The sequence below is a fragment of the Prunus mume genome, linkage group LG7 (genome assembly GCF_029339155.1).
Source record: "Prunus mume cultivar Tortuosa linkage group LG7, ASM2933915v1, whole genome shotgun sequence".
NCBI classification, from domain to species: Eukaryota; Viridiplantae; Streptophyta; class Magnoliopsida; order Rosales; family Rosaceae; genus Prunus; species Prunus mume.
Window position 1 is genome coordinate 15688776 of NC_142704.1, and position 12766 is coordinate 15701541.

General features: G+C 39.9%; 3 pseudogenes; all 3 read right to left on the reverse strand.

Annotated features, from left to right (window-relative positions):
• Nucleotides 1-259: 259 nt before the first annotated feature.
• Nucleotides 260-8076, reverse strand: LOC148915579 (uncharacterized; annotated as a pseudogene).
• Nucleotides 8077-8302: 226 nt separating this feature from the next.
• Nucleotides 8303-8725, reverse strand: LOC103337003 (beta-glucosidase 10 pseudogene; annotated as a pseudogene).
• A 5-nt stretch (nt 8726-8730) lies between these two features.
• On the reverse strand, nt 8731-10571 carry LOC148915580 (uncharacterized; annotated as a pseudogene).
• Nucleotides 10572-12766: the final 2195 nt, after the last annotated feature.

The following is a 12766-nucleotide window of genomic DNA, read 5'->3' on the forward strand; positions in this document are numbered from 1 at the left end:
TTATTCAATTATCTTTATGAGATAACCTAGCATGACATTTCATATTTTTATTCATGGTTTCACGAGATGTTGTAGGATATTCATTCTCGAACCTTGGGGGTGAAGGCTAACCAATCAAATTAAGCAAACAATTTCTTCATTCAACAAAGGGAAATGAGAAAATATTGAAATCCGAAATAGTCATTACATAAATCCAAAATAAGGAAACCTCCAAATTGGCATCATAAAATACGAATCTCATTTCACGAAGCACAAATATTTAGGCCATCTTATTACCCAGGAACGCATTAGTAAGGACTGTACTAGTCTCCAATGATGCCTTCAGCAACTTCAAACCCTACCAAGAGAAAAAACAGAACATACAATATATGTCAAATTATAAGATTTATGTTAGGTAGTCCATGTTGTGTTCAGGTAGGCAAAGTACTAAAAACTTTATATTAATATTAATCGACATATAAATTAGAGATTAAATCTAAACAGGAAATGATTTATGCAGATAGAAGTGAAGAAAAAAACATTATGACATGCTAGTGAACCTAAGTTGCCCGATTGTATGGTAAAGTAAGATTGACAAAACAGAACATGTATATAGAAACGTGGGTAATGTGGGAGGAATAATTCAGACCTCATCCACGCCAAGATCAACCACCTTCTCCTCAAGAGCACCAACCTCCTTCACATTGAACTGGTTCAACATGGCAATACTTGAAATGGTGGACATTGGCTTCACCTCCAAGTTATCCATGATCAAGTATGTCACTACGCCCTGTCAGAATTGCAATATTGAGCAGAATTTTAACAGAGAGAAGCAGAGAATCTTAGGAGAAGAATTGATGTATTCATTCATTGATGTTTCAACACAGTACAGTGACAGTTTTTATACTAGCTTTGTCAAAGCTTTGTGTACACGTTTCTAACCTCTTAACCTCTCTAACTTCTTTAATAGAACTGCCTAACAGTCTTAACAATATTTCAACAACTCTCTTCTTCAATCTTTTGACATGTGGCAGAATTAGGACCTTTGATATCTTTACACGCCCTTGACAAACCCTCCCTCACCGGATGTTGCCACCACAGTAGAAGAAGCTTGTGGGCAAACATAAGCCACCTGGGTGGACATGGCATAACTGCAATTTTGGCAAACGGTTCCAGACACATCGGAAATACGGCAAACGCAGTTTGTACAAATGTAGAACTGTTTTGCATTCGAGTCAACCTCGTTGGTTAGCAAAAAAAGGATACTGGAACCAGCAACTGCTGCCTTTGGTTTCAGCAATGTGTCCTTTTTTAGATTGGGTTGCAAGTGTGTGTAGCTAATATTTTCAACACTCTCATAAAGTTTGCCCAAGCTACCAACCATGGCGTCCTTACAGAGGAGCCTGATCACAGTCCCGACCGGCAGACTATGCTAATCGCTGGGATCCTGACAGCTTTGGGACCCAGTTTCAAAATGGGACCCTGACCATAGCTGTGAATGGGTTGTCTCTAAAAAAAAATTTGTGCGACCCGGATAGGGTCCCTCCTTGGGCCTTTGAAAATGCTTCAAACCTTTTAGAGAACAGATTCTTAGATGGGCCTTCAACAGATGCCACACCTCTTAATGTTGGGCCAACGTTTGTTGAGACTGCCACTTCTGAGCCTTCTATTGCCTCATCCAATGCAATTGACCCTGGGAAAAAAAAAGGAAAAGGAAAATTGAAACTGGGTGGAAATTCCCATACCTTTGGAGGAAGCCCAACCTGCTAAAAGAGCCAAAACTTCTCATAGCCCTCTTCCCAGCTGCTCACTGCGCCTTTCAAACAGAGGAGGTAGAGGGGTTAGAGGTAGACCTAAGGGTATGAAGGGACTCGGCCAAGAAAAAAGGAAACCAGAGAAAAAAAGTAGCAATCCTGTGACTGATTTGGGGAATTTGTGTGATGTTACTATTAGCCCCTCGAAGGAGCTTGAGTTGGCAGAAGGGAGACAACCCACAACTGATTTGGGGTTTTCTCAAAACCCCAAGCGGTGGTGGTGGCTTAGAACAGCCACAAGGGGATCATGATCTGAGCTCTCTGGAATTGTCAAGGTTTGGGAATCCCTTGACAATTCTTTATTTGAAGGAGCTCTTTCATTCAAAAAATCCCTCTGTGGTTTTTCTTATGGAAACAAAACAGAACAGCCACAGTATAAAGAACACGAGGAGACAGTGTGGCTATCATAAGGGATTGATGTTGATCCTATTGGAAGAGCAGGTGGTCTCTGCATTTGGTGGAAATCAACGGTGGAAATTTAATTCTTAGATGTAACAAAGAATTGGATTGATGCAGTGGTAAAGGTGCCTTCTGATTCTTTTTATGGAATATGCACGTGGGTGTACGGTACGCCATACAACAGCGAGAAAGTGGAGTTTTGGGAGACTTTGAATGCTTGGGGGCGTAAAGATCACATTCCCTGGATGGTTATGGGTGATTTGAACGAAATTTCTTGGCAACATGAAAAAGAAGGAGGAAATGGTTGGAATACTTCCCGAGAAGATTCTTAATTGAATTTTTGAACTCTTGTAATTTGATGGATTTGGGGTTTAAAGGTCAAGGTTTCACGTGGGAGAGACTCATGGGAGACAATGTAATCCTGAGAGAGAGACTTGATCGTGCTCTAGCCAACGCTGAATGGCTTGAAGAGTGGCAAGGCACTTGTGTCACCCATTGCGCTAAGATAGGATCGATCACTGTCCTATCCTTCTTGTGATAACCACTGTCGCAGCAAAGGCAGCATATTCCGTTTTGAAGCGAGATGGCTACATGAGGAGGAATGTGGCAATATCATCAAGGATTGTTGGTCTGATGGAGGCTGTGCCAAGAACGATGTGAAATGGACTCGCAACTTGCAGCTTTGCAAGACTCGCTTAATTAAATGGAACAAAGTCCACTTTCCTAACTGCAAAACTTCGAATAAGGGAGCTGACCTTGGAACTTGAGCAGCTCCAAAACGAGAACATTCAGGATGTCTGTGTCCCCCAGCAAAGAAGTATCAAAATTGAGCTTGACAAACTCTGGAACTAGGAAGAGCAATATTGGAAGCAACGCTCAAGAATATCGTGGCTCAAATCTGGCGATGCCAACTCAAAATTTTTTCACATTTCAACCATTCAAAGGAGACAAAGAAATCGTGTAGTTAAGATTCAAAATGCTAGGGGGGAGTGGCTTGTTGGTGAGAAAGCAGTCAAGAATGAATTCTTTCATTTCTTTCGTGACTTATTCACTACTTCTGGGCCTAGAGATTGGTCTGAAATTCTCAGTAAAGTGGACTCCACCATCACCACAGAGATGAATGCCACACTTCTTGCCCCTTTCACGGAAGAGGAGATTAAATTAGCTACTCACCAACTTGGAGCTGACAAGGCACTTGGCCCTGACGGCTTCCCAGGAATGTTCTACAAATTCTTCTGGGATATTGTCAAACCCATTGTCTGTGGAACCACTAGTGATCTTCAATTTGGTCGATGCCATTTGGAAGCCCTTAATAAGACGTTCATTGCTCTGATTCCTAAAGTCCAAGCGCCAGTGAGCACTAATCAGTTTAGGCCAATTGGCGTATGCAACAACTCTTACAAGATTTTGGCTAAAGTCATTGCAAACAGACTGAAATCGATTCTCCCAGACATCATTTCTGAAAACCAGAATGCCTTTGTGCCAGAGAGGCAAATCCAAGACAATATTCTCATGGCACATGAGACATTTCATTATTTGAAATTAAAGAATTCAGGGGGTGTACATGAGGCGGGTTTAAAGATCGACATGAACAAGGCTTATGATCGGATTGAGTGGGATTTTCTAGAGGCTGTAATGTTGAAAATGGGCTTTGCTAGAGTTTGGATCAACCTCATCATGAACTGCATTTCTACGGTTTCCTTTGCAGTTATTATCAATGGCCAACCGGGTAAATTCTTCAAACCGACTCGTGGCCTAAGGCAAGGGGATCCGCTTTCTCCCTACCTATTCTTGCTTGTGAGTGAAGCCCTCTCGAGAAACTTGTCTAGTGCTGTTCATAATGGAGAGATCAAAGGCATTCTTATCGCACGTAGATGCCCAATGATTTCCCATATGTTTTTCGCCGACGACGCTTTGTTCTTTGTGAAAGCTGAAGCTTAAAACTGTATGAAGCTAAAAGAGAAGCTGGACAAGTATTGCTTAGCCTCTGGTCAGTGCATCAATTCTCAAAAATCCAGCCTTTTTTTCTCTCCCAACACTCCAGCAAATACTAGACATGATATTTGTACTCTTTTGAATATTAATGGAGTTGACAACCCTGGAATCTATTTGGGCCTTCCAACAATATGGGGAAGATCCAAGAATGCAGCTCTAGGCTACATCAAAGAGAGGATCCGGAAGAAAATTGATGGCTGGAAACTCAACTCCCTTTCTCATGCTGGGAAAGAAGTTCTTCTAAAGGCGTAGCAACTGCTGTGCCACTTTTCCTATGACTTGTTTTCGTTTCCCGGAAGGAACATGTAATCAAATCAACAGTGACTTGGCTTCATTTTGGTGGGGCAATAATGAGGAGAGCACTGGAATTCATTGGAAATCCTGGAAAAAATTATGCTTGGCCAAGAAAGTGGGAGGTTTGGGATTTCGTGACTTGTCCAACTTCAATTTAGCTCTTCTTGCTATGCAAAGTTGGAGAATTATTTTGAACCCTGAAGCTGCTTGGGTTAAGATCTTGAAAGCGCGTTATTTCCCTACAACTGACTTCCTTAATGCAACTAAGGGTTCTCGCCCTTCATGGGCCTGGGTCAGCCTTCTTGAGGGAAGAAAGGCAATGATGAAAGAAGCACGCTTCCAAATTTTTAGTGGCGCAAACACGAATATATGGAACGATGTCTGGATCCCTTCTGTGAGTCGGGACCTGTGAAAACTTTGCAGCCAATTCCTCCTCAAGCCCCCCAATTGGTCCAAGAACTAATGGACAAACAAAACCACACATGGAAGCTGGATAGTATCTCCACCTTCATAAACAATGACATTCTTCAGAGCATCAGATGCATCCCCATTGGTCACTCTTCCAGACCGGATCGCCTTGTTTGGCCATGGAACTCAAGTGGCTCGTATACTGTCAAGTCGGGGTACCACCGTTTTCATGCTAGACAAAATACCGACATTGCAAGCCATAATCACTCCTCACACTTTGTCTCGGAAGGGGTTTGGAAGACCATATGGAAGATGGAGACTCTCCCAAAAATAAAACTGTTTCTTTGGAGAGCTCTATCTGGATCCATCTCAACCAGACTTGCTCTTTTTAAAAGAAAAATTGCAACGGATCCTATCTGCCCAATATGCGAAGGTTTTGAAGAATCGGTGGAGCACATTCTTTTTCTTTGCCCGTGGACTCAACTTGTGTGGTTTGGCTCAGACCTCTCCTACAAAGTTGACCCCCGGAGGATCTCGACTTTTGATAGATGGATTGAAGGCATTATTTCGATACCTGGCACCTCAAGAACGGATGTCAATTTTTTATTATCTTTTCTCAGTTTCCTGTGTTGGGAAATCTGGAAGGCAAGGTGCAAATTCGTTTTTAATGGGGTTAGCCCTGATCCGAGGCTTGTGATCACCCATGCTAGAGATGCTTGCTCTGAATATTTAGCGGTTATCTCCAAGGTTGATGCTAGAGGGAACCTTTCTCCTGTCCATCAAGTCCAAGGAACCCGGTGGTCTAATCCAAGCCCAAGCTATGTAAAATTCAACTTGGATGGCTCTTGGCTTCCTGGCACAATGAAGGGCAGCATTGGCATTGTGTCTCGTAATTCCTCTGGGGATTGGTATGGTGGTCTTGCCTCCCCACTTTCATGTGTTTCATCTCTTAGTGCAGAAGCGGCAGCAGCTCTTTGTGCTTTACATCTTGCTAAAAACAGGGGTAATATGAAAGTCATCTTGGAGACAGATTGCAAGGTGTTATTAGATGGCATCTCTGGAAATCATGATAACAACTCCTGGGCTATCCTCCCTCTTATTGACGAAATCCATGATGTGGTTTCGAGCTTCGAAGAGGTGATTTGGTCATGGGTACCTAGGAGTGCAAATCGTGCGGCTCATGCAGCGGCGTCGATAGGTATGAGCTATGGAACTGCAAAGTTGGGTCGACAGACCACCATTGTCTCTCGTTGGGGTGTTAACATCTGATGGTTTGCCTTGTCCACCTCTTGTTGCATCTGCAATTTAGTTTTAATTCCTATTAGTAGTTAGTTTGCTATGTAGGGACTGTTTGTTCTAGGTTCCGGTGGAATCTAACTATGTCTAACCTTGCTTTTGGTAGTTTGTTTCATGTGTTATGCTGGCTCTTTGTGGCTTTTGCCTTCTATCTGTATTTCTATTCACTGTTTTGGGATCCTTTGGAATACAACATGAATTTCAGACCAAAAAAAAAAAAAAAGATCAGAAGCTTCAAGCTCACGGTTGTGGTGTTGGAGGTTGCCATATTGATGCAATGTTTGAGGCTTAGGAGGAAGACCTGTAATTTATAGGCGTACAGATGGAGATTCAAGTTAATCCATATTAATTATAACTTGCCATTATCTTTTAAACGTTACAACTTGTCATTATGTACGTGACCTTTCATTTAATTTGAATTATTCAATAATTTAATTTGAATTAGGCGTGCATCCAAAACTTCGATTCCATTTCCAATGGATCAGGGACAGAGTAGAAACTGTTATGCCTTCCTTTTACGCAAGAACACATCGGTAAGAACAGTGTTGGACTCCAAGGATGCCTTTAGCGGCTTCAAACCCTAAGAAAACGAAAGGACAAAAAATATACAAAATTAGTGATAGCCTATAATGATCCGCTGTGGATTCTTACATCCACCATTTTTATATTATATAGGAATGAAATGCTCTTGGCTTGACATCTTTTGTTCCGTTCTACTAGAACCCCCGTTTTGGAGTGTTGTGATGTAAATAGTACCTGATGGAGCTCGAGTAGTAAGTATTAATTTCCCAGAGGCAAGAATCTAAGGTTATACTTTAACTGAAGCATCAACATAGCCTAATATTTCAAAATAGAGTCGACTAATCGATTAATTGGTTTTTTTTTTTTTCTTCTTGACAAAACGATATTGTAAACTATTCTAATGTATAGGATGATATCAAATTTGAGAAAGCGATTGACACACTACATTGCCTAACTAGCGTAATTGGTTAATTGATTATTAATAGGAAATTTTTTGGTCTGAAATTATTAATAGAAAATTATTAATTAAAATAGGGAACTATATAGATGATATATATATATAAATGAATTCAGAAATGGTAGACATAGTTCACTTCCAAATTGTCCATGATCATATTCCTCGCTGGAAGTTGCCGTTTCAACAGTGCTACTAGGTGCTTGCGTCAAAGCAACATAATTTACTGGAGTGGAGATAGCATAATAACGTGTGCACAATTTATGGAAATTAAACACCAGGAATTTAACAGACCAAAGTTCGAAGCTGAAGAATCACGTGATCAATGGAGATTAAACCCTTATTGATCGGAACTGAAGGATGATCATGATTCACTTGGACCAAGAAGGATGAACATGATTCATATAGGGTATTTTTATAATTTGGGCCCATATATTGGTATAATAGTGAATCTCCCTTTATTTTTTTGAATTAATGGTTGACGTTGATGATGAAAATCACGGGAAAACAATTATTATTTGTCATTCATTTCTTTGAAACTAGGCTTTGCCTTTTTGAACTCCTTGTGTTGCTTTAATTAAGATTTTATCTGCAATTTTTTTTTAGCTTCCATTTGGCTTCTTCCGTAGTTTATTTTGACCATCAAACAAAAAACCATCGAGCTTCACTGGATTCCTTTTTGAGATTTGGTTGCAAGTATGTGTAGCTAAGATTTTCAAGGCTCTCGTAGAGCTTGCCTAAGCAACCAACCATGCCGTCCTCAGGGAGTAGCCTAATGGCGGTGCCAACATGCGAAGACAGCAAAGAGAACAAAAAATCAACAACTTCTTTGCTCACTTCAGCAAACAAAATTTTGTGGCTCTTTCTGTCTATTAGGAGCTTCAAGCTCACACAAACGTTGGAGGTTGCTGCCATATTGAACTAGTGATGAGGAAGACAAAGGAACTATACGGTTATATATTCCTTATATAATAATTGTATGCCAATATTGTTTTTGTAAAGCACTCAAACGTACGTTGTCTTTATTGCAGTGAAACTCAACATTGTGTATCATAGTACAGGGCATAGTGCCAATGAAACTCAACATTGGAACTTGGTCTTCATCAACATTCATCTAGAGCTTGATCTCTATTCTCTTCTCTCACCCTTTGACGAATTTAGGGAGCCACTTAGCAGACTCTTTGGGAATGCGCGTGAGATTGTTTTTGTAATCGATGTAGTCAAGCCCGAATCTTAAGGTATATCCATCAACCGATTCATAGTCAGCAGAGCCCAGTGGAAATATCCTTTCAAGTTCACTCCATTCTTCATTGGCGTTCATCCAGAACAAATGTCTCAGATTATTTTCAATTCTACGTGGATCCTTCAGTGCAGCATCAAGTCCAAGTTTATTATCCTTTGGCTCAGTAATTCCATTTTCAGTAATGTAGATTATCGGATTCCGATAATTTTTATTCATGAACTCCAACAGTTTCTTCACACCTTGTGGATAAATAATGTAGAGGATCGAGTTTCCTTCAGCCTGAGAACCAATAGGATCTCCATTTTTGTTTTCGGTCAGCATTGAAGCTAAATGATCGTTGCGGTTGCAGAAGCTCTGTCTTCTGCGGATTCTGAGTAGGGCTTAACATACCGTCCTTCAAGACTAATTCCAATTTGTCCACCTTGTTTCTCTTGAAACTTCTCTCTGTAAAGCTCAACAACAGTGGCATGGGCTAGGAGAAGGTTATGGCTCACAATGTAAGGTTCAGTGGCTGAATTGCCGGAGCTATGCATGGAAACCCTGCTGAAATAGAACACCTTCCCGGCCCAGCAATTCCAAAGCCATATCCAAATTTGGCAATGATCAACTGCTCGTTGATTGTGATCCAATATTTGACCCTATCTCCGAATGTTCTAAAACAGATTTCAGTGTAAGCCTTGAAATCATCAACAAAAGAATGGTTCAAAGGGCCTAAGTACTTGTCTTCCAAACCTTGTGGTAGGTCAAAGTGCAATAAGGTCACATAGGGTGTGATCCCATTCTCGCCTAATTCATCAATAAGGCTGTTGTAGTGATCAATGAACCACGTATAGCCGCGTGTCTGTACTGTTTGAATATGATATATTTAAAACGCACAGCCGCCCGGCTATACTATTAATATAGGGAAAAAAAACATGGAGTATAGCCGGTCGGCTGTACTATTCATTTAGGGAAAAATAAAAAAAGGAGTATAGCCAAGGAAGACATTGGTACTATTAACTTGAAATGCATCAATTCCTTTCACATTGAACTTTTGAAGCACTGCAACACTTGATTCGGTGGTCATTGGCTTCACATCCAAATTATCCATTATCATGTAAATAACACCACCCTTGACATAGACTGCCTTAATATTGCTGGAGGTTGCTCCAGCAGGAGCAGATGGAGAAACATAAGACACCGGGGTGGAAATGTTACATGATCTGCACTGTGGACAAGGGATTACATAGCTCTCCGAAATACGGTTACTGCACCTCACACAAATGTAGAACAATTTAGAAAGATTCTAGTCATTGTTGGTCGGCAATGGCAATTGATGGATATTGGCCGCAGAAATTGTTGTTTTGGGTTTGAGCTGGGTGTCCTTAAGATTGAGTGGCAAGTATGAGTTGACACTAAGACTTTCGACACTCCGGTAAAGGTTGCCTAAGCAACCAACCATACCATCAGTTGAGAGGAGCCTAGTAACAGTTAAAACATGCAAAGACAGAAAACTGAAAAGGAAATCAACAACTTCCTTGCTTGCTTCAGCAAACAGAACTTTGTGGCTTTTTGTGTCAATTAGAAGCCTCAAACTCACGCTAGCGCTGTTGGTGATAGCCATTGAGGGGATATTAAGGACAGACCATCACACAAAAAGTATCCTAAATTCAAAATTATTCAAAAATATCAATGGTGAACGGATCGAGAAAGTGGAGGGTCACCTTGGACTCTGCATCATCAGTCGACCACAAAGCAACTCTACATATACAAATCTGTCATTACCTATACATAGGGACTATAATCTACAGATGAGTGAATACATATGTACTTATTTCCACACAAAAACTGTAATCTTAAATAGGTTCGAAAAATCGGCCTAGGCGGCGCCTAGGCTCTAGGCAGGAGGACACCGCTGCAATTTCACCATAATCATAAGGGGTAGGCGCCAGGGAGTTAGGCGGCGCCTGGGAGCGACCTAGGCGTCTCTAGGCGGCCCTAGGCGGCTCTAGGCGGGTCTGGGCTGGCGTTTTGCCGTTGAGGTGTGGACGAAGGGCGGTTGAAGCGTGCAGGATCCGCTGCTTGTTAGGAAGAATGACGGAGAGAGAGAGAGATCGAGACAGAGAGGAAGGAGAAGGCGACGCTGGGAAGAAGAAGATATCTGACCTAATTTTTAATATAACTAACGGGTTGGGTTTTGTAAAATTGCCTTAAACATTGTATTAAAATGGGCCTTTTTTTTTGGCCCGGCGGCTATAGTATAGCAAAAATGAAAAAAACGATTCATTCAACAGCAAAAGTACATGACATGAGTCTCAAAAACATCTTGGAGTCACACAAGCTCAGAAGTTCTAGCAAAAGTCAGTTCAGCTACCTTAACAGAAGAAACTTCCTCTGAAGGAGCATGCTGAAGTCGATTTCATCAATTTAACTGACTGATTACCACACAAAAAAACCTCCAAAATAACAGTGTAAGACACTCTTTATGAATCCCTAGTGCGAACTCAGACGCACAACAGTCAAACAAGCTCCAAAATTCCATTTCCAGAATTGATCAGGCGCAAAGTTGACATGTTTACTCCTCTTTCTTCCCAAGGAAGACATTGGTGAGAACTGCGTTAGACTCCAATGATGCCTTGAGCAATTTCAGACCCTAAAAAATTAATGAAAAGAAAATGATCATTTTGAACAAAATAACAATTCCTCCAACCAAAACAAAAAACAAAAGAATATAATAGCAGCTCAACTGTGGAAAAGCAGCTTTGATTAAAAGCCTACATGATAATGTGTGATGGTTGTATTGTCCGATGATCGAGTGTGTAGATCTAGAGTAGAAATCAAAGCATAAAAAGTGTATCTATCCTATCCTTCCCAACTTGAATCAATTAAGAAAAGAAAAAAGCGTATATATATACATGGAGAAGTAAACTAGATTATTAAGGGCCTATTTATTTGTAGACCAACTACTTTTAGAAACTGAAACGTTTTTTAATTGTCATTTGGATGGACCTTATCCAAATTATACGTTTTTTAATTGTCATTTTGGGGGAAATCCTCTTCTTTTTTGGGATAGATTATTCAATTATCTTTATGAGATAACCTAGCATGACATTTCATATTTTTAGTGCCAGTTTGACATTGCTTATTTTGGGTGATAAGTGATTTTAAAAAAAATTTGAGAAGCCCAACCCGTTTGTTAAACTATGAGAAAATCACTTATTGTTAAAAATTGATGTGAGAGAAAGCTATAAGGGAAAACATCTAATGAGGTGCTTTCATTTTCTGATTATGCAGGAATCAATTTGAAGATTTGGGTTTAATGATTATGCAGCAATCATTTTTGATTATGCGTAAAATCAATACCAACAACACTTTTAACAAAAATTTTACCAAACGCCAAACTGCTTTCTCTCACAGCTGATTTCTCCCACAGCAAATCTAACAGCGATTATTTTCACAACACAGCAATGCCAAACTGAGGGTTCATGAGATGTTGCAAGATATTCCTTCCTAAACCTTGGGGGTGTTAGGAAATAAGTTTGTATAATATCAATACTGTTGTAATTAGGATTTACTCTCCTAGTAGGTTTCCTAGATTGGAGGACTTGTTTCCTTGTACACTAAATATTGCCACCTCCTCTTATATTAGAGATTTCATTGTATTCTTTTGTGGGTCAGCAATATTCATAATAAACATGAATACTTTTAAGATGTATATGCCTCGTTGGAATTTCTTTCATGAATCTGTTTTCTTAAAAAAGTATTTTCTTAGTATTGGACTATATCTAGACATGATTATTGTTCTCTTTGTTCTCCGGCGAGTTTGTAATATTTTTGTCTGCTATTATTTATTTTTTCAGAAAGTAGACTCTTTCTTCCATTTATCTTTTATATTTACTATTATATTTTATAGAAAGTATGTGAGAGAGTGGCGATGATATTTTATTATAAAAAGTAAATGGGGCCCAATATATTTCTTCATTTTAAAGTAGGCAATATTGCCTTGTTTGGGAGAACATGTATATTTTGCCTACCTATTTGCATTTTCCCTTGGAGCATGAAAATACTGATGTGTCAAAGGCAAATGAGGTTTGCCTACTCATTTGCCGCTTCACTTGGAGATGCTTTGCACTTCCATATTCGTCTCATTGGTTTATTTAAAGTTGAGTGCTGTTATTTCCACCCCCTCATTCTATTTCCCCACCCATCTTATCTTCTCACCCACCCTATAAATTTGAATAAACACAAACCTATCTTTCCACTCACCATTATTCCTAAAATACCCTTTAATTGTATTTCCATATTTGCTATTACAATAAAAAAATTCTATAAAAACAATAAAAAAATTCTTCAATTAGCCTATCCCCACCCCAACCTTCTCCT